Raw genomic sequence first — 24,157 nt, forward strand, 5'->3', positions numbered from 1 at the left:
TTTCTGATCCTGAAAAACTTTGCAATATTATTGAGATAACAAAATATACCAATACACAGGTGAAGGAGAGAGATTGAGAGATTGAGAGACTGAGATTCATTTAAAAATTTCTACACTACTTCTAAAACATTGAAGAGCACCATCAGTCTTTATTAAAGTTCAGAGAAAGAGTAGTTGGTAAGTACTCCAAGGAGAAAATAGAAGGACAAGGAATCTTGAAGGGAATGTTGAATAATGATAAGTAAACCTGTTTTATAGTAGATATTCTAGAAACATAACATTAGATGACATTTTGTGTACAAGTGATTTATTAAAAACATGGATCAAGAAGTATGAGGGAAAAGGGACAGAAAAGGAGATTTTATTTTGGATAAAACTACACAGTGGGTACTTTCAGCCTGACTCACAAGAGCTCTGGAGTGTTTGGTTGTAAACTGGAGTTGCTCTGAACTGGAACAGTGGAGTACAGGGGCGTTCAGAGTCTCTTACTCATCTTAGGGTATATGTGTACATGTAGTGAGAAGGAAGGGGAGGTGACAAGAATTTTAAGGCATTTCCTGCCCTCTATTCATGAGGGAGGTATGGGCTCCCACAGTGTGAGGGCCATTGTTGCTAAAAAGAGCCACCACTACTATTATTTGAAGACAAACACACTCAAGCCGAGACACTCAAAAATGGAAAAAAGGTGAACTGAAGCATCTTCATGGAGTGCAGTTATTATCTATTCCTGTGTGCCTGTCAGGTAGCAGAGGGGCTGCTGACAGCTTATAGGAGGAAAGAAATAACTAACGTGGGGTAAGAACACTCTTCCTTGAAGTATGATGCCATTGACTTATAATTCTTTTCATGCAACTTTTCTTTCAGGGCAGAACTGAAATTCTATTTACAACGTTTTTGGAAAGTTATTCTTTAGCCTTTGCTTTAACATTTCCAGAAAGAAAGAACTCTGTTTCCCAGGTCAGCCACTGTTACAATGAATTCGTCTCCTCCTAGTTTGTTCAAATTATTGGGCACTTATTCATTCCCTGGCTCACAGGCCACAAGGAATTCCAATTACCAGTTAGAATGCCATCTATTTTTTTTTTTTTCTATTCAGAGGAGAAACTCCTATAGTTGTGCTTCTTTATGCTCCCCCGAAGTGAAGCTACAAGCTATTACAATCTTACTAGCTTGCATTTTATTACAGATCACTTAGTCTTCCAGTCAGATACTCCAGATACCATTGTGGACTTATTTTTTTAAGTCTCTTTTAGCCCATGCATTTCAAAGATAAGACTATTTCATGAGTTTAGGTTATTTTTGCCAGTTTCTGCCTCACTCCTAAAACATTTTTTTGTCATATCTAGAATCTCACAGCTGTGAACCTAACCAAGTCAGGAATATGTAATAGAATTCTCTATTCTTTCCAGTGATCTTTTGCTATGAGTGTTTTCCTTTAGTCATATGCAAGGCAGAAGGTGGGGGAATGGAAAGAGAATATGGGAAATGTTGAATTTTCAGAAAAAGGAATAGCATCTCTTAGTTATTTTAATTGTTATATTTATATATAATGGAAAAGGAATTGGGGAAACCTTGGATTCTTCATAAAAAGATATAGTATCCCTGACTTAGTTTATATATAAAATTTTCAAATGCTGAATAATAATATTAGTTTCTCTTTATATGTTCCAGTGAAAATTGGGTTCTAAAAGATTTAGATGCAGTGACCTTGGACAATATTTGATATTCTATACATTTTCAAATTTATATCATATTTTTCCTGAGATTGCTTTTCCTTGACTAGTTCTTCAAAAAGATATTTAATGAGTATTGAAGTTATGTATACTTGTTTTTGATCTATTTAATATCACATTTCTGAATTTCTCTTTGATTATTAAACTGCTTATTCACTTTCCAAGAAACACATGCAGATTTTACCTCCCTAAAGTTTACTAGTCTTGACCCTTGCCACAAACCCAGTGTCTGTATTCTGCACTTATGTTTTAATTTTCCAGCTAATGGGTATCAATTCTGAAAAATTTTACTCATGGTAATCCCTGGAAGCAGAAGCACATGTAGTCAAGAGAAAAAAATAATTTGTTTTAGAGGCTCCTAAAAAATTTTCCACAGTATGATGGATATTTACTAATCTGATAATAGTATACTTTATGAAAATAACGCATTTCCTGTTTTTCTCCCTAATAGACCATGATTCCAAGATGCCCAGAGCAAGGCTATAGTCACTAATATATTATGCCTAGTGTCTGTCAAATATATGATAGTCAATAGTTATGTAATAAATGAAGGAATTAATGTTAGTCAAGACAGCAATGAAGGAGAATTTTCTTACATAGCTACATACTTATAGCAACTTTCTTGATTCTTCTTGTATTAATTCAGTCTCTAATACATCTACTCATTTATATGTATTTTTGACATTGTCTTAAAGTTGTTCCATTGATTATACATTACAATTGCTTAAAATATTTTAATTCATGCCAAATCATTCCCTAAATTCTACTTTAAATGGTGTCGCTTGACTGGTTTTGTTTATATTCTATTCCTATAATTAGTATTAATGGCAACCTGGGACTCTTTTCAACCCAAAGAGTACCCACATTTCTTTATTACTCTATTCAACTTAATCTTTGGGAAATAAGTTATAATGGGATATTACATATGACTTAAGTTTGATTAGACTCAAAAGCACATGGTTAGAATTTGAAATTTACTCATGTTAAACAAATTTTCACAGCCAAATTTTTTTTTTTTAAAAGAAAGTTTTATTGAACTAAATTCTAGCCATAAAAGGACCAGATCCTGGGGTATGAAGTCTAAACCACCAGCATCATGGCTACGTGGAAAAAAGACAAGTATATCCACCATCCTGAAGTTGATGGGCACTTTTCTACATAATATTTAGGGGAAAAAAGATCTAAATTGTTTTAAAAGAATTTATATGACCACAGATAAGGGGAATAGGAAAAGGTGAAGCAGGGATAGTTCTATGATAAATACATAGTTTTTAAGGAAGAAATATTTGCTACTTTTAATTGATTATAGGCAACAGTCTTGAAAGTTCATGCATATAGACACCTTGAGGTTGATTCAGGAATGTGAGTAGTGTTTTGTTAGCTGGCCTACAGCTATTAACTGAATAATTATTCTTGTCTCTTTCTTTCACTCTCTGCTCTCTGTAATTTAATTGAGAATATCTCAGATTTTTTTTTTGTCACTGATAAGAGAAATCAGTTTATAAGAGCCTGTGTTGCTTCCTTGCTCCATTTTTCTTTAATGATAATTTGAATGTCAAAAGAACAACTTGAATCATTTATGGCTTTCCAGTAAAGATGCTGATATAAAAAGAAGAAACAAGGTAATAAGGATGCTAAGAGACAGAAATATAGTCCAAAATTGGTCAAAATCAGATTAAATTTAATACATTGGTTCATATGGAGGCTAGAGCCTATAACGAGCCTAAATACTTTTTATTCTTCCCTAGGGAAACATACAATAAAATGCAGATACTTTGTTAGTTTTCTGTTTCATTTCTGTTGTCATCAAATATTTTGGTTATACTGTATTTTTATTAAAGATGAAAATTATGGGATCTTTATAATCTCTAGGAGTTGAAAAATTCACAGGTATTACATTTAAAATTGAAATATTTATAAGTTTTCATCCCATGATATTATTTTAAATGTGTTTTCATTTTTATAGGATAAAAAATTGAGGTTGAGAACATAGAGTACTTTGCTCAGTGCTCTTTTCCATCCTGGAATATTTCCACAGAAATGGTGATGAGTACATATGCACTGAATGAATAAATGAATAAGTGAACTATTTGAAGGTGTGATATCTTACATTTATTTTTGTTTAGAACTGGGATCCAAATTATGTGTATCCAGCTCTGAATAGCTCAAATAACTACTTGGAAGGGAGTTCCAGGGAGAAGAAAGGGCATTGGTGACCATCTTCTTCCTAGAACTATCATGTAGGAGATAATATTCCCATTAAAATCCTTGTAAGAAACATGGTGTTGTTTTATGAATATTTTAGCTTCTACATCATGCATTATCTAATAAAGGAACTTAACATCTGTCCCAATACTTTATTAGAAGCTTTCAAAAACAAAGCAAGGAGAGCCCCAACATTAATAACAGCAGAGTTGCTTGAAGGAATATTCTTGGCTATTTATTGAAATCTAGTTTGAATTATTAAAGGATTGAAAATGTTTGACAGAGCCGATGTACCAGATACTGTTTTAAAAATAGGAGAGTGTACTAAAAACATGAGACCCTTAAATTCAATGTTGATGACAGGTGCAGCTTTAATGAAATACATCAGCATGTTAAAATACACAAAGCTAAACATAGATGGATAATGATCAACATCTTTATTTACTGAATTCCACAGCAAAGATATCAGAGAAGCGCACCTTTAAAATGAGATGTGTGATCTCAGAGAATCTATTTTAGCTTTTGCAGATTTTAAAACGTAGTTGCTCTATTTATTCTGTCTGCACAGTTAGAACATAAAGAGCTGGAAAAGTTATTTATATACATCAAAAAATAAATTTTCAAGTCACTAAATAATTACTCAAAGTCCCACTTATCATATAGAACTGCATAGAATCACAAACATACAAACAGATGTATTCCTGTGAAGTTTCTAAAGGATAACCCAATGAAACCTGTTTCCCAAGTCCAATTTCATGTCTTCCAACCAGTTTTGATATAAAGAGCATTAGGAATTTTTTCCTAGGAAGACTGTTTTAGGCATATGTAGTATATCAGTGTTCGGAGAACCGTGAATGTATCATGGTATGAGTGAATTCTCTATCTTGAAAGTTTTTGGAGAAAAGTGAATGTTCAGGAAGATTGTAATTATCTGACAATGGTGTAGAATGAAAGATGTTGAAATTGGAATGTTTTGAAAAGTGAGACTGAAAGCTCTAGTGGATTACTGGAAACCATGTGTTGGAGCTTGTGTAGCCTGAAGACAGTACAAGGGGACTGGAAACTTTGATAATGGGAGAAAAATGGATATCTTTCTTTCCCAAGTTACTTGCTTGGATTAGGCAAAAATCAATTACATTCTGGAATGACAAAAGGGAATATGCTGACCTGCGTGTTCTCAGAAGACTCATAATAGTGTTTTGTTTTGTTTTTTTAATGACCAAATTAGTACCACTAATGTACATTCTTATAGTTTGTTCCTTTGTTATGTCGATGAGGCCAAGTGAATTCTTACCATTACCAGACTTAAGTATTTCTGTGATGTAGAAGGTAAAGATCTTTTGTCTTTCAGGATGAATTGTTGCAAAAATAAGCAAGTTCATTGGCAAATGAGAATAACAAAACTGAAGGAACAGACATGAAGTAGTTAATTTATAAACTCAGATATTTTAGAATCCTACCTATGTAGAAAGGTTTCAAACTTTGGCAACAATAAGGAGGAACAAAAGTCAGGTAAAAGTAAGATTTCACTTCGAAGAAATACATGTCTCCAAGTTTCTTTTACGGACGAAACATTGCAGATTTCTGGAAAACATAGGACAATCTTTTTTTTATCATTTCCATGTGTCCTTTAAAAGGATTTTCAATAACATTATACTATTTCCATCATAACACTTCTTCAAAATATACACACTATTAAGTCAAATTTAGTAAGAAAACTGTGGCATAAATTTTCATACATTAGAAAATATGCATCACTGGAGATTTTTCTAGACTCTTTTTTTGGCATTAGGCTTCATCAGTGCCAAGAAGCTACACGATCTTTCCTAGAAGAACAAAGAAAAATAATAAATATTTTAGATCATTTTTCTTCTTCTCATTTCCATATTCACTATTTCAAATTTTTTTTGTATGAAACACTCAGTTTAAGAAACGTATAACTTTTAAATGTGAAGGAAGATAAGTAAAAAATATATTGCAACATAGCACAATATCTCCAAGAATCGAGAACCAAAAGAAAAGTTTCTTGGTGAGAAGTTGCAGTTTGTTCTAGCAATCCACCGAGTCTTATTCACCACTTAACCTTCTTTCACTTTGAAAAGCATTGCTACACAGATCTACCCCCATGGTTAAATTCTTATTTTTAGTCAGCTGTAACCTAATTGTAGAAAAAGGAGGTAGAAAAATAAATTTAAAAAAATGAAAAACAAAAACAAAAACAAAACTCTTGATACAGAGAAAATATTTGGAACAACCAGTAATATTGGAATACATCTTAATTTAAAGAAAAGCAAAAGGGAAATACACAAAACTAAATAATTTTTTTAGTAATGCAGTGCTAAACACAGGTTTCTGTTCCCCTGCAACGTGCATATTCTCTGTACTTAATTTCTCTATCCAGCTCAGGATCTGAGAAGACAAATGATACAGAAGCAAAACAAGTACACTGCTGACTAATGAAGAACATGTAGTATAAGGGAAAAATTGTGTTAATTCAGTGAGATATCAGAGTTGCTTTTTCCGCAGTATTATGCAGCCAATCTTAACGTAATGTTATCTACCCAGCCTTTTACACTCCTTACCAGTGTGTATGTATATCTGCGAGCAGCAGTTTGATTTTCAGTAACATATCAGTTACACTTTTTCCCCTCTCTCCTTTGACCAACTCTCTACGAGACACAGTTACCTATACTCCATCTCTGCTTCTTCATTTGAAAAAGAAGGCAGACTAGTAATTGGAGTTTTAGCCTTCCTGCGCCGTGTAACAAGTGCATTTTCTTCCCTCAGCGCAAAGCCTCAGAATATAATACTCATTTCAAGGTCAGAACTCCTCAAAGTTTTACTCCTCCCAAAACTCTTTCTGCTTTTGTTCACGTCCCATAGCCATTTAATAATTGCTTGTTTGTTTGTTTTGGTATTTTACCGAGTTTGTAGTTACCTGGGCTTATAACACAATTTCAGAAGCAGAATCTGGGCATGTATTTTATAATCCTGAATGGTCAAAGTGTGTTAGTTATTCTACAGTCAACTCAGAGTTTACAGGGGATATAAGGATTAGAATGTATGCTTAGACATGTAAGTCCCCTGTTTCCTCATTGATACTTACCCATAACTCAATATATTGTGTCACTTCCGTTCCTTTTATTGATAAGGTATGGATGCTTTATTCACTCTGTAAATTCAGAAGATTTATAAGCAAAGGAAGCTATTAAGCTAGGATTACAAGGATATTCTTAGGCAGTTGAGTAGAATGGATGTTCTATGAGAACAGAAACATTTTTTCTCTTATTTTGGCATATATATTCACAACACTAAAATTACTAAGTTAAACAAAACTGGAATATATTTTTGAATAAGTGAATGAGGAGGGGGAGATATCTTAGTAGTGAAACATTAGGCTCATACAAATACAGAACAAAATAGATCCAAGTTTTGTAAACTAAACATTTTATGGCCTAGAGAAAGAGATAACAAGACCAAAAACAAAACAAAACACATCTGTGTATGATAGTTATGTGTTTAACTGTTCGATACCTTTATGAGTGGAATCATAGAGTGTTTGTGACTGGCTTATTTCACATAGCATCATGCTCTCCAAGGTCATCCATGTATTGCAGATACCAGTATTGCCTTCATTTTTAAGGCTGTATAGTATTCCACTGTATATATATATACCACATTTTTTTAATCCATTCACCTGTCGATGGATGCTTGGTCTTTTTCCATAACTTGGCTATTGTGAATAATGCTGCAATGAACATGTTTCCATGTACTTCTGCAGATATCTCTTTTAGACACTTATTTTGTTTCCTTCAGCTATCTACCTAGAAGATGAATTGCTGGATGTTATGGTAGTTCTGTTTTTAATTTTTGAGGAATCTCCATTCTGTTCTTCATAATGACTGTACCAATTTATGTTTTTACCAACAGTGTAGCAGGGTTGCTTTCTCTTAACATCCTCACCAACACTTACTAACAGATGCAAAATGATATACCATTGTGGTTTTGATTTGCCTGGTGATTAATAGTATTGAGCACCATTTTATGTACAATCAAGAGCTTACACTGGTTTAACTTATTTTTTGACTTTACGGTGGTGTAAAAGGGATACATATTTAGTAGTAACTGTAGTTCCAATTTTGAATTTCGATCTTTTCTGACTAGTGATATGTGGTATGATACTCTCTGTGATGCTGGGCAGTGGCAGCAAAATGATTTTGCCCAATCGTAGGCAAGCATGTTTAAGGTAGGCTAGGCTCAACTATAATGTACAGTAAGTTAGGTTTATTAAATGCATTTTTGAGTCGTGATATTTTTAATTTATGATGGGTTGATTGGAACGTAACCCACTCATAATCAAGGAGCATCTGCACTTATCAGACATTTGTATATTTTGGAGAAAAATGTCTATTCAGATCTTTGTCTATTCTTTAAATGGAATTCTTTTTTCCTATTCAGTTGTACAAGTTCCTTATATGCTTCGGAAATTAACCCCTTCTCAAGTATATAGTTTGAAATGTTTTCTCCCAATCCAGAAGTTTTTGCTAGTTCTATTGATTGTTTACTCTCTAGAAGCTTTTTAGTTTGATATAATTCCACTTATCTATTTTTGTTTTTGTTCTCCATGTTTCTGGTATCATAGCCATGAAATCATTGCCAAGACCAATGAAAAGAAGCTTTTCTCCTTATTTGCGTCTGGCAGGTTCATAGTTTCAGGTCTTATGTTTAAGTCTTTAACCGATTTTTTGTTTATTTTTGTGTATGGTATCAGATAAAGTACAAATTAAGATGCAACTTAATTTTCTTTGCATGTGGATATCCAGTTTTCCCAACACCATTTGTTGAAGAGACTATCTTTCTTTGATTGTGTATTCTTGAAACTCTTGCCAAAAATCACATAATTATATATGTGTGAGTTTATTTCTGGACTCTTTATTCTGTTCCATTTGTCTGTCTTTATGCCAGTACCATACTGTTTTGATTACTGTAGCTTTGTACTGTATTATGAAATCAGGAAGCGTGATACGTTCAGACTTTTTGTTTTTTCTTGAGATTGCTTTAGCTGTTCTCAGTCTTTCGTGGTTTCACATCAAGTTTAGGATTGTTTTCTTTTTCTAGTTCTATAAAAATGACATTGGGATTTTCATGGGGATGACAATCTTTTGATCATTTTGGGTAGCATGAACATTTTAACAATATTAATTATTCTAATTGTGCTTTAATTGTATTCATCAATGTTTCATGGTTGTCAGTGTAAAGTCTTTCATCTCCTTGGTTAAGTTTATTCCTAAATTTATTTTCTTGATTTTGATATTTTGTAAATGGGATTATTTTCTTAATATTGGATGATGTGAGTTTAGTATTTGTGTTTAGATTCATGATGTAGAAGAATACCAAAAACGAGGAAAGGTAACAAAACAAAAGAGATTTTTGTATGTTTACTTTGCATCCTGCAACTTTACTGAATTTATTTATTAATTCTAACATTTATTTGATGGTGTCTTTAGGATTTTTTTAAAATATAGGATTATATCATCTGTAAACATAGATAATTTTACTTTCTTTCTGATTTAGATTTAAATTATTTTTCTTGCCTAGTTACATTGCAGAGATTTCGGGTATGTTGAACTTCACAGCGAGTATCCTAATTTTGTTATTTATCTTAAAGGAAAAGCTTTCTATTTTTCACAGTTCAGTACGATTTTAACTGTAAGGTTTCATACATGGTCTTTGTTATGTTGAGACAATTTCTTCTATACCTAGTTTGTTGAGCATTTTTATCAAGAAAGAGTGGTGAATTTTGCTTTTTTCTACATATTAAGTTCATGGGATTTTTATTCTTTATTCTGTTAATAGGATGTATTACACATTTTTATTTGCAAAAGTTGAACTCTCTTTGCATCCCAGGGATACATTTCACTTTTAAATTTCAGATATTAAATTTAATATTTAAATTTGAATTATGTTATTTAATGTAGCATAAAGAAATAAATAATAAAAACAATTGTTTATTTAAGTTTTACATAAGTTCAAAATAAGCATAAACAGACAGTAATTGAAGAATGCATGTTAAAATGACTACTTGGGTTAAGGAAACTAATAAGAATTAATAACCCGCATAGTTTCCTTTGTGAATGTGATTCAGTGGTGACCCTAGTGTTTTTATCAGTATAAATTTAAATGTCCAAAAAATATTTTAGTAGGGTCTTGAGGTAGAAGAATGCCAAAAATGAGGAAAGGTAACAAAACAAAATAGATCATACTCGCATTAAGAAAAAATATAGTACCAATTGATAGTTTCTGGAAATACGTAACAAAATGTATTAAAGTATTTTATACATAAACACATATATGTATATTTTCATGATTTTAGTTTTATATTTTATTTATCCAATTATTCTGTTATTGCTACCTTAACTCATTTAATAAGATCTTAAATTATCTTGTATTTTATAATATAAAAGAAAAATAACTAATTTAATTGCTCTAAACAGTTTTTTAAATTACGAATAAAATTTGTGGCATGTAACAATTTGGCAAAAATGCGAACATTGAAACTAACTTTCCAATTTCATTAAAGGATAAAGAAAAACATAAAATAATATATTTGAAAGATGTACCATTTCAATGATGGTATGGAATTTTTGTTGAAATAGCTCTGTTATTTGGAAGAATTATCACTATACAGTGAGAATGGAAAAGGAAATAAAAAATACAATGTATACCTTATCTCATTAGTTAAGAGAGAAGTTCAGGAGACATTATTGTCTTCAGTGACTCCAGGTTCATTTTTTGCCACATTCTTCTAAAATATAGTTAGGAGAAATATACCACATGGAAATCTGGGACACTTAATGAAGTTAGCTATATTTTAATCACACATTTAGATATTAACATAATACCTAATGTAACTTTGGATTATGTTCATTTTTTTCACTTTGTATTAGCAATATTTAAATTGCTTTGATTATGTACTTGCTTCCCCTTGTTTATCATTGTCAAAAATATATATAATAAACAATAAATACATATATTATCTAGTTACAGTCATGTGCTTGCTATTCATTAAATGTCTGTTGACCTGGAGAGTACAAGTATAAGTTGATTTTGTCATTTTTAAATGAAAATCATAGGAAGCTAGAAAGACACATAAAATGATTTAGAGGTATAATGAATAGTTTACCCTAAATTTATATAACTCCGACTCTGATTTTTGTAGAGAATGTTTCATTTCAATTTAATTAGTTACATTATTTTATCAAGTGGTTCTATTTTGGTGATTGACAAATATGCAAATGTGAAATGACTTCAGTAACATTCAATTATGTCTTTAGTTAATATTTTTAAGCTCTTAATCATAAAAATAAACTTTCATGAAATGCGAGCCATATGATGCCTACATAAATTAAAATATTTTTCAAATTTTGAGACAATTTATATGTAATGCTATAATTAAGACACCTCCCTCCCCAAGAAAAAGTGTACCTAGACTCATCATTTAGGACAATATAATCTTTGAATATTTTTAGTGAAGTATAAGTCAAAAGCTATATGTTAAGAAACGTTTCTAACTATAGGAAATCATCATGTTTTCCTCCATTGATGTATGACCTGAAATATTTTTATAATAACTGAGACACATAATCAAGAAGTAGAAAAAAAAATTAGTAGAACATGACAGCTGTTATAGTTTACACATAACCTCTTGCACTGTAGAAATATACTTTCTAAAAGTAGTTAAACAAACACAAAATATCATATGTTGGTTTAAAATTGTATCGTATTAGCTAATTATAATTTTAAAAAGTGATTGCATTTCCCTAATGAAATACAAATATTGTCAATAGAATATTTATCCCAAGAAGCCTAAGTTAGGTGATTTATTTTTTATTATTTTTTAGGCGAGGCAAACCTCCCAGATTGCAAGGACCTTGTCAGCATACAATCTCTTATTTTTTTATTTTCTATGCCTACAGCACCTGGTCTTCCTAGGTGGTCTCCCATTCAAATACAACCAGGCCCAACTCTGCTTAGCTTCCTAGATCAGGCAGGATGGGGCTTGTTCAGGATAGCATGGCCATAGACCTAAGTTAGGTTATCTAGAAAGAGAATTTTTGTTACAAAAACAGCAGACAAATAAAAACAAATATTTTCTTCCTAAATTGCCTTTAACAATTTAGATTTTTGTTTTTCATCTTTTATGAGATAGTTGCAGAGTTCAGTGGAAAAGAATTTTAAAACATTTTATAATAGTACTTTAGGAAATTTTTACTCAATATTTTCCAAAGATTCTTTTGCTAAATGAGGAAACCTGAGATTTCACAGATGAAGGTAGGCATTTTAGACATACTTGGAAGGGTTTGTCCACCCAGATATTTTGCAATTTGGTTAAGGAAGCATATGTTGAACATATAGTATGTGAGAATGCTGCACTGGGTAAGTGCTGTGAGGATACTAAGCTGGATCAAATATCCCTGCTCTCCAAAAGCTCAGAACATAGTTGGAGAGCTTGAAGACCATTAGCGTGGTAAAAACTACACATATATGCAAGCCTAATTTTTTAAAGATATGGAAAAGAGACTAATTTAAGCTAAGAAATGCATATTTGAGGGAACGAGTTTGAATTGTGTCTCAACTGTTAATAAAAACTGTTAAAAGCAATACTTTCTATGCTTTATAGTTCTAAATGAGGTCTGGAAGAGGGAGAATAAAGGTCTGGAAGAGGGAGAATAAAAGAGAGTTATAAGAATAGTCAGTTGATCAGTGTGTTAGGAGACGGTGGAGGAACAGGGTAGTGTAGAATGATTTCAGAATTGTAGCTCCTTAGGGAATATTTCCACATTTGCATCTTCCACTACTAGCTACAATATTATTAAAGGCAATCACAGAAACACTCAAAATCAGATATATTAAAATTATAAGTATGTGTATTTTGGCATATAAATAGGTATATTAAAGATAATCTAATCATGCATTCTCTCTTTATATCTTTGAGTTTCTAGTTTTATAAACCCATACTCTTTACCTCTTATAACGGGTATTTTGGGGAAATTGCCTCTGTAGGAGGTCTTGAAGATTGAGAATAAGAGAGTTCTCTTCTTATTTGTTCCTTGTGCTCACAAAGAAACCCAGTTCAAGGGTTTAAATGTGGTTTGTCCTTTCACAGCTAGAGATAATGACCTTCCTGCTTATAAAAAATATAATAAAAATATTCTGAGGAGTGTGTTTTTGTTTTTTAAATCAAAACACAGATTATATTTTACTATACGAAATACAAAATCTACCCAAAAGTGAAATGTTACATTCAATTTTATTTTTATTATCTACAGAGTAAGTATATAATAGAAAGAATATAACAAAAGCTTAAAAAATGCCTCTGTGTTTATGAGAAAGTTATATTCTTAATTTTTTATGTACATTGTAAATTTGATATGACTGACTGCTATTTACTTCTCTGTTGTATTTTTTTTCTCCTTTAATTTGCTAATACCATCAAAGTTAAATTTTACATGTGATTTTAATGAGATGGATCTTTGTTTCTCTTTATGAATTTATTTAAATGTATGATTTTTTAGATGTAGACAGCCAATGAAATAAAAAAAAATATGTATACAATATTTAATATTGAGTGAGCCCATCTTCCAAAACTTTTCTTTTTATTTGAAGCTAAGATACCGTGTTTTCATCATGACAACAGTCATGCCATATTACTTTCATATAAATAAGTATATTCAGTCTAATATGGGATTCAACTTGATATGTGATTCCATTTAAAGGTGAAACTATCTCAATTTCTTGATTTGTTGTAGTCTTCTTTTTAAAATTTTGTTTATAGTCTATGGTTTTTTTTATATATAGTATTAGAGCAATTGACTACATTTGTTTTTTCATACTTTTCCCATCTGCTTAAATAGTACTTTTTATATATTTTGGCCTTTTGCTACCTTCACTGAAATTTTTCTATTTTATAAATTATGTATCAAATAATAATTGAAAATATTGTGTAAAATGCATTTCCTAAGAAAAGTTCTAGCAGTTTATATTATAAAATTCTTACCACAGGCATTGCAAAGCATCACAGACCAAAAAAATAAAGAAAAGAAAAAAATAAATCAATACAAGAAAGGATAGTATTTATATTATGTATAGATTAAGATTGAAAGTGAGTTTTAGAGATTGGAGGGAAGGTTGGAAACACATTTATGGTGAGAATTATCAATATTTTTCTCTCTGAATAAGCCTGGGTAAATTCTGCTAGGGGAAAAAATACATCAGTAGACAAAATTGTTATCCATAGAAGATCATTTTTATTCTTCTCAGTACACATGAAAGAGTACAGAATTTTATATATATATTTCTATCTTATATACTTTTAGGGTATTCTAAAATAAAGAATGTGGACCAAAAAGGAGGGGTTAGTAGATGGCCTGAAACCTATTTTCCCTCCCCTGTGATGCTCATGAAGAAATATAAAGCAATAAGGTGGTCAGACATCCTTGTAAAGAAGCCAATTTGATCACCTGATAGTATTTACTAGTGGAAATGTAATGATTATTTTTATCTGTTAAATACTTTTAACAGTATATTCTTTGTCTATCAAAATGGCTTATAAACCTCAAAATTATGGATTTATAGACTTCTAGAAAATGTCAGTGACTTCCTGTAATTATCAGAGTAAAAATGAAGATATTACATGACTAATATGACTCCATATGTGCAGGTAATGCCCTGATGCATCTCTTGGGAAGTGGTATGCTAAATTTGAGTAAGAGCTTGGCCTAATATGTGAAGAAAGGATCTGAAAAGCTACAGTGCTCTTCTGCAAGTTTGTAAACCTGTGGCTTGGGATTGTCTGCATACTTTGAACTATCAGTAAAACTTTTTTGAGGGTAAAATGTATGCTTTCTGTGAGCTGGCCTTTGTGTTATCTTAGTATGCCAAGTTCATTTTTTATTTGCATTTATGGATTACCCAAAGACATTAATATCACCATGCTCAAGTAGTTTTGCAATTCAAGAAAACACTTTCTTTTGGCAATTGGTTAATAGAAGTAGTTAAAAAACGATAATTCTTTACAATAAACATATAACACAGCAGTTGCACTTTTTGCCATTTATCCCAGAACACTGTAAACATGTGGTCACACAAAAACTTATATGTGAATGTTCATAGCAGTGTTTTTTATATTAGGCCTAAATAAATTAAGAAGAGCCCAGATATCCCTTCAACTAGTGAATATATAAATGGGTTGTTTAACCATTTAACACATACATACATACGCATGTATACCCACACACACAAACACACACACACACACGCACACACACACACACACACACACGCACACACACACGCACAAGGAATTTGGAATACCCACCAATAAAAAATAATGAACTATTGATTTTTACAACATAACTTAAGGAATTATGAGTATAAAAAGCTATTCTAAAAAAAGTTATATACTGTATGATTTAATTTATATAACATTTTTTTAAAAACAATGTTAGAAATGGAGAACAAATTAGTGGCTGTTAGGGTTTAATGGTGAAGGTCAGGAGAGATTTGAGGGAGTGGGCATGGCTATCAAAGAACAATACAAGGGGTAGTTGTCGTGTTGGTCTATTCTTTATCTTGACTATGGTAATGAATGCATAAACCTGCACATTTGATAAAATTTTATAAAACTAAATACACACATACACATATGCAAATGAATGAAAGCGAAACAGGATATCCAAATGAGATCGGTGGTTTTTATAAATGTTTATATCTTCGCTGTGATATTGTGTTATACTTTTATAGAATATTGTCATTGGGGTAAACTAAAGTGTACATGTGATCTCTCTATTTCTTTCATGTGCATGTGACTCTACAATGATCTCAATTAAAATTTCAGTTAAATAAGTATTTACATTTAATCTTTAAAAATTTTACCTTATGTATATATTATTAGAAAAAGAGAACTCGTGCTGTAGATTAAATATGTGCTCCCAAAATTCATATGTTGAAACTTAATATCCAATGCGATAGTATTAAGAGGTAAAGTGTTTGGTAGGTGATAAGATGATGAGGGGAGAGGCTTTATTAATGGGATTAGTGTCCTTAAAAAAGGGATATGGAATAGCTCCTTCACCCCTTCTGTCATGTGAGGACACATCAAGAAGATGGCTGTCTATGAATAAGGAAATAGGCACTCAACAGATGCAGAGTCTTCCACTGCCTCCTGGACTGTGAAAAATAAATTTCAGTTTTTTATAAGCCACCCAGTCTATGGTATTTTGTTATAGCAACTCAAACAGACTAAGACATTTTGTATAGGAAAAAAAAAACTATTCATTTTATTCATCATAGAAAAGAGAAATACATATATATGAAACTATATAACCTTTACATGTAAAAACATATTGTAGTCAGTGGAGTAGACTCTGCTCATACAAAGGCATACATAGTTGGAGTGGAGTATGGAAAGATATTCAACATAGCGAATATTGTTGCAATAAATTAGAGCAGCTCAAACATAGAATGCTCTACCTTTTTATTTTTTTATTTATTTTGAAAATTAAAGTGTTTTTAGTTATGCGTATATCATATAAATAGAAAAAGATGAATGAAATACCTCAAACTATGAATCATAATTTATAATTTTAGGATTAGAAGTGTTTTTTATGTTCTTATATGTACTTTTCTCTATTTTTCAAGTCTTGTACAATGAATGTGAATTAATTTATAGGCAGGAAAAATAACAAGTTTTTAAAACAAATAGTGGCATATCCATACAATGAAATACTACTCAAGAATAAAAAGATGATCATTGATACATATATCAATATGATTGAATCTTCAAAGCATCATGCTAAAGAAGCCAGACACTAAAGGCTACATACTGTATGATTTCATTTATATGAGACCATGGAAAAGATGCACTACCTTTTTTAAATCGTGTACTTTCTTATCAGTAACACACAAGTGAAAAATATCTGGATATCTGGTAGGAGATTAGAGTTAAGAGTCAAAATTTATTGTTTGGATGAGATAATGTTACAAATTCATCCAACATTCAAATTACTTTGATTTTATTTATTGGATTATCTGTGAGATAATTGGTTAAATAGTTTTTTCATTTCCTACCCAATTTTAAACACCATGCTGGGCACTGGTAATAAAGTGGAGAGCAAAATTAGATAAAGGTCTTGCTTTCCTTGAGTTCACAGTCTGATGAGTTAGACATACATTAATTGAATGGGTGCATGAATAATGGTCACATTAAAACCAACTGACAACTCTGGTAAGTGCTGTAAAATGTTCTGTTAAGGGAAAGAAATCTGATGTAATTCTATTTTTTCTTGAGGAAGTAATATTAGACAGTTTTGGTACCAGAAAAAATTTTAAATCTTTAAAGAGGAGACATTCAGGAGTAGGATGGATAACAACTGAAGGAGAAATAGAAGGTGCCGTGAAAGAAAGAAGTCTAGTGAGACTAGGATGTTGAAGGCTAGCAGAGGGTGAGTTTGAAGGTACATAGTTTGACTATTCAGACTTTAAATTCTTTCATCATCATAATAATAATGGGAGAAATTTAGTCTTGAGCATGTTGTTGAAAAAGGAACTATTATATTTAGGAAAAAAGACTATAATGCAAGGGTAAATAATTATATTTGCATCCAGCAAAACAATTATCTCTGCATGCTAATGTTATTGCTCTGCCTTTACTATAGAGATTAGATTTGAAAAGATGGTTTCCTAATGAATATAATCAGTTAAGATTATTAGTTTTAGTAAATGATAATATTTAGAAAGAAGAAATTTGTACAGAGTTTGAGGTGTTTCGACATTCTGTTTTTTGAATTAATGTTTAAAGTGGATATATCATGAAGATAGTGCACAGAGGAAGGAAGATATGATGATGACATATGTTTAGGTTTATTAGGTTTAGATACGTTTTCCAGGTTGTGCAACTGGATATGGCATTTGTTGAGATATTGACAATGGAAGAAATAATATGATGAACAGGGTGATCATTAGTGTGATTCTGAACAATAGTATGCATGAATCTGAGCACAGAGTCCAGAGCCTAGATCACTGGTCATGGACACAAGTATAGGTAGATGGTCTTCATCAGTGAATCATCCCATCTCTGATCTCAGAGAGAAGAGAGTGGAATTTTAGTTTTGAAAATAGGCATCAATTAGAGGCCATATAAAGATGGAAATTATATATCTATATGTATGTCTAATCTATATCTATATCTATCTAATCTATCTATCTAATCTATCTATCTATATAGAGGGAGAAAGAGAGTAAAGTCTAGATAATTCGATTTCATTTTTTTTGAGTTAAGATAGATATGAGAAGACAAGTAGATATTACGTATAAAGTGTAACATTGATAGGTTAAAAAGGTGATTGATAAAATAGGTCAAAAAGATAAAGCCAGCATTAAAAATGGGCATTATTTTCTAAAGATACTTTGAATATTATAAGCCTAAGGGATACTATATTATATTACATTCTTAGGTCAAAATCCAAGGCTCCAGAACTTTTTTGTCCTTGAATTAGAAGATGGACAACTCCTGTTTCATAAATGAAGAAAGAAGAAAATATATCTATAGTTGTAGGTTAGTTGATATAACTGCAACAAAGATTGAGAGACTGAACATTTGATAGTTTCTATTTTCTCTTTGGGATAATTTTGTCTTCTTAGACGGAGGGGATGATACAGACGGATGAGGAAGGAATGGTTAGGCAAAGTAAAGAAAGTTTGAGATTGTTACTTTGAAAGTATGAGTGTTCACCAGCGAAATATAACATGATTTCTAGGCCAGATTGAGAGTCCACTTGAGACTGATGGTTCTTCATTATTGTGGAAATAATCAACCCTACCATCTTTTAAAAATTTTTACAGCATTGTTAGGGTGTTTAGTGGAAGGCCTGGGAAAATCAAATTGTTGAGTTCTTCCAGGATTGGAATTCTTACAGAGAGCTTGTGGCAATTGCTGCTTGTTATTCTACAAAGTCTGTATTCCCTTCTTGGGTATAAAACTTGGTTATTTATTTCATCTTCCCTTTCATTCAGATATGACCAGTAGTTGATATCTAGCCAAAAGAATGTGAGCAAAATTTAGCTTACATATATTCAGGCCTGACCTATGAAATCTCCCCATCTATTCTTCTGTGATCTCTTTCTTTTATATGACTGAGGTAAAAATATCAAGGTAATCTTGGAAACCACATGTTGTATATGACAGAGCAACCACCAAACAAGTTTCCTAAATGATCACATGAAAGAGTGATACCCAGGGAAACTTATGATTACCTAGGACTTTTTTTTGTGAACAGAAAACAAATTTCAATTGTATTAAGCCAGTAGTAAGATCTCTTTTTTTTTTTTCCTGTTAAAATCCAGACTGTAAATAATTTATGCTTTGTGTGGGCTTTAGGGTCTCTGTCAACTGTGCAACTATAATACAAAGACAGATGTAGGCAATACATAAACAAATAAGCATGTCTGTGTTTAATAAAACTTTATTTCTAAAACAGGCCATAAGTCAAATCAACGACTGGGGTGTGCTGACATTAGTATTAAACATTTGTTACCTCAAACTAGCCTATTAGTTCAAACTAATATGCATGTGTTATGAAAACAGGCACAGAAAGATATAATATATTTTAAAGTGTACTTTTTCAGTAACAATGTAGAAATGAATCTAAATAAGAAATGAAGAGAGGAGGATAATGATGTAGTAAGTATAATTAATGAAGTCAGATATTGGACATCACAACAAAATTGAAGAATTTTAGTAGTGGAATTGATTTAACAGTCAAGCCAGAAGTAATTTTGAGTTAATCACATGGGAGTTGATGACAGGTTCTAGAGTGAATAGTTGGGAGTAGATGACAAGAAAGCTAATCTAAATAAGTTATGCACATTTATGATAACTGCAGAACAGCAGTGTGAAAAGCCAAGGCTCAATTAGGATTCGGTATTTATGTAATGATGATTTAAATGCCAATACTCTAAAACTATATCATATATAATACATAATGTTAGAGATATATGTGTAGGTATACATATAGGTATTTCTTATTGATATGACACACAGACACTGATATACATATACACATTATTTATTGCTTATGTATGTATGTACGTATACACACAAATCAAATATGTAGAAATACATATGTAGATATAAATATGAGTATATATATAGGCATACATGCTTGATTATACAATCTTTGCTACTGAGATGCCAAACAGATCATCCATTTCAGATTTGTGTAATGCCAGAGTTTCTCAATTCAGGTGTAAAAATAAAAACATCTATTATTTATGAACATATTATAAAATAATGAAGAACATAATTATAATTAAATGGCTTCTGTATGAAGAAAGGCCATCTTTCTTTGTAATACAATTGACTGTAGTCATCTAGAGTAGTGTAAGGAGAATAGGAATCTATTTTATTATCACTCTAAATAACTAAAAAGCAGCTTTGAAAGAAAACATAACAGAAAAATTGTGTTGTAAATAATTATAGTCATAAAACACAATTTAAGTGTAAAATGTCTTATTCATACTTAGGTTTTCTGACATATGAGTTGATTTGTGGCAGGTTAAGGATACATCATATAACTACACTTGCTAACACTGTGCACTATATTGTGTCATTGAAAAGTGTAAAATTAATTTACATTACCACGAAATGGTAAAACATTTCTCTCTTCCCAACAAAGTAATCTCTCAAAAGTAATTTATTATGCACAGACTCCTTTTAGCCAAGTTCATTAACTGATGTTACATTTGCTGAAGTGCCAAAACTATGAAAATTACTTAAAATATTTTGACCAAACAAGGGTGGAATAATCACAGCATTATTTTCTTAATTACTAAGCAGCCTAGTTACAAAATTTGCTTATATTTATGATGCATTGAAAATATGTTTAGTGCTTAGGGTACAGACTAAATGTTTCGATTAAAATATGACTCAAGGAGAAGTGATAGCATCTATAAGTGGATGACGCACAGCTGTATTCTAATGGCTCTCAACAAATACTGGCCAATGATAATATATCAATTACAGAAACAAGTTTTATTCTTATATTCTCTATTAAAACTTTTGTTACAAGATAATGAATACTTCTATTTTTTATAGATAATACAAATTACTATCATGTGATATGTCTTTACTTGAAATGCCATTTATATATAGTTTAAGTGTATAAATTGTCTTTATCTGACTTCACTCAGCACAATACCCTTTATGTCCATCCGTGTTGTTGCAGATGTAAAGAATTTATTCATTAATTTGTTCATTCATTCATTCATTTGTTTATTTTTATGGCTGAGAAATATTCCATTGTATATATATACCACCTCTCTTTTATTCATCCATCGATGGACACCAAGATTGCTTCCATATCTTGGCTATTGTAAATAATGCTGCCATGTACATATGGATTTCCTTGTTCCTTCAAAGTTGCATTTTGGATTCTTCAGATAAATACCCAGAAGTAGTATTTCTGGGTCCTTCTTTGTCTCTTGTTGTAGACTCTGTTTTAAAGTCTATTTTGTCTGATATAAGTATTGCTACCCCAGATTTTTTTTTCTATTTTTATGAAATATCTTTTTGCATCCCTTTACTTTCAGCCTGTGTGTGTCTTTTGCTCTGAAGTGAGACTCTTGTAGGCAGCATATGTAAAGGTCTTGTTTTCTTATCTAGTCTTCCACCCTATCTTTTGATTGGAAGATTTAATTCTTTTTCATTTGAAGCACTTGTTGATAATTAGTTATTGCCATTTTATTATACTTTTGATACATTTTTTTTTTTATTCTTCTTAAAGAAGTCCCTCCAACATTTTCTGTAATACTAGCTTGGTGGTAATGAACTCTTTTAGCTTTTCCTTGTCCGAGAAGCTCTTTATCTGTCCTTCAATTCTAAATAACTTTGCTAGGTAGAGTAATCTTGGTTGTAGGACCTTGCTTTTCATCATTTTGAATATTTCCTGCCAAGCCTTTCTGACCTGAAAACTTTCTGTTGAGAAATAGGCTGATAGTCTTATGGGAACTCCCTTGTAGGTAACTAATTGCTTTTCTCTTGCTGTTTTTAAGATTTTCTCTTTGTCTTTAACCTTTGGCATTTTAATTATAATGTATCTTGGCATAGGCTTGTTTGGGTTCATCTTGTTTGAGATTCTCTGAGCTTCCTAGAGTTATATGTCTATTTCTTTCACCAAGTTTTCAGTCATTATTTTTCAAATAGGTTATCAATTTCTTGTTCTCTATCTTTTTTTTCTGGTACCCCTATAATGTGATGTTGTTATGCTTGATGTTGTCTCAGAGGCTATCCTCATTTATTTGGATACTTTTTTCTTTTTGCTGTTCTGATTGAGTGTCCTCTCCTACCCCATCTTCTGTACTGGTGATTCGATCCTCAGCTTCCACTCTTTTGATTCCCTCCAATGTACTCTTCATCTCAGATATTCTATTCTTCATTTCTGACTGGTTTCATTTTATGTTTTCCATCTCTGTTTTTGTTTTCTATCTCTTTGTTAAAGTTCTCAGTGAGTTCATCTACTCTTCCCCTAAGTTCATTGGGCATCCTTATAACAAGTGTTTTGAACTCTGCTTCTGGTAGGTTGCATGTCTCCATTTTGTTTAGTTCTTTTCCTGAAGCTTTGTTCTGTTCTTTCATGTGGGACATGTTTCTTTGTCTCCTCATTTTGGCTGCCTGCCTGTGTTTGTTTCTATTTTTTAGGTAGGGCTCTTAAGTCTCCCAGTCTTAGTCAAGTGGCTTTGTGTAGTAGGTGCATTGTGGGGCCCAGGAGGCAGTCCTCCCTGGTCACCTGAGCTGCGTGCTCAAGGTGTGTCCCATGTATGAGTTGCGTGTGCCCTCCTGTTGTAGTTCAGCATTGGTTGCTGCTAGCACATTAACAGGAGAGATTGACACTTGAATTGATTGGTTGTGAGGATTGGCTGGTGAGGAGCCAACCTTACAGAGCAGGATTCATTTTAGTAGGGCTCTGATACCTGCCTAGTCTGTCCTTCGGGTGTGTCCTACTTTGATGCAGTCCTGGATGGTGCTCCGGCTCTGGCACTGGTTGAAACAGGCCACTGGGTATGCCATCCCCAGAGCCTCCTGTGAGGGGTCCAGCTGCAGGCCAAGTTTAGTCACAGCCTGTGCATTTCTGGGGCCACTTGGTAAGAGTCACCAAGCAATCCGCAGAATGCTGCCACCTATTGCTGGGATTATAGATACCTTGAGAGGCCACGCCAGGAACTGAGACTGGTGGCTGATAGAGTTATGGGGCACGCTGAGGCCAAATTCTGTTTCTTTGGATTTTGTGAGCCTTTGAGAGATCTTTAGGAAAGTCTGCAGGATGAGTCAAGGTAGGCAATTTGTATGGAAGAAAACACTGGAGGCAGCTTGCTTGGGCCCACAACTTGGGAGAGAAGGGGTCTCAGGGAATCACCTGGGTGGAGCAGCTTGTGTTAACCAGGTTGGTGGCAACTCAGATATGGTGCATACCTGTGTCTGCACACTGGGAAGGAGGAGGTCATAACAAAGGAAGAAAAGACTCTGCCAATACTTCTGTTTGGGAGAAAGCCACCCCTCCAAACCTTGCCTGAAGCCAACAACTCAGTTCCTCCTCATGTGTCCCTGGCACCTTTCAAGTTGCTGCCCCAGTGCTGGAGCTCAGAGCAAGTAAGTCCATCACCGAGTAAGTCCATTTGCTTGCTGTTTAAGAAATTATCTGCAACTCCCACAGCCCTCTGTTTCACTTAGCTACAATCTTTGCTGGTTTTCACAGCCATGGATTGTAGGATCTTCTCTTCCTGGCACTGCAACCCTGGGCTGAGGATCCCAGTATGAGGCCAGAAGGGGAGCCCACTCTGGGGCTGGGACCCCTCACTCCTTGGGATGTAGGGGTTCTGCAGCAAAGATAACTGTCCTGATTCTCATCTGCCACACACAGTTCTTGCACCTGCTTGTTTCACATCTATCCCCTCTTCTACCAGTCTCCAGTTGTATGTATGTCTTATGTATGTCTCTTATGTGTGTCTCCAGTTGTAGGACTTCTGTTCAGCCAGGTCTCAGGCAACTCCCAGGGATGGCTGTTCTGTAGTTTCACTGTAATTTTGATATAGTCGAGAGAGGAGGTGAGTAGTATCTACCTTCTATACCATCTTGACCAGACGACATCATCATTATTATTATTATT

At 32.6% G+C, this 24,157-nt stretch overlaps 1 long non-coding RNA gene and 1 pseudogene across 1 annotated transcript in view; one reads left to right on the forward strand and one right to left on the reverse strand.

Moving 5' to 3' along the window:
* The first annotated feature begins 228 nt into the window (after positions 1 to 228).
* The window catches only part of LOC112481383, a 77,559-nt gene continuing 53,630 nt past the window's right edge, over positions 229 to 24,157 (forward strand). The window contains exon 1 of the long non-coding RNA XR_003046887.1: positions 229 to 795. This is a non-coding gene — a long non-coding RNA (uncharacterized LOC112481383). The remainder of the gene's footprint in view (positions 796 to 24,157) is intronic.
* Positions 11,906 to 12,023, reverse strand: LOC112481509 (annotated as a pseudogene).

The sequence above is a fragment of the Pteropus alecto genome, unplaced genomic scaffold (genome assembly GCF_000325575.1).
Source record: "Pteropus alecto unplaced genomic scaffold, ASM32557v1 scaffold72, whole genome shotgun sequence".
NCBI lineage: Eukaryota > Metazoa > Chordata > Mammalia > Chiroptera > Pteropodidae > Pteropus > Pteropus alecto.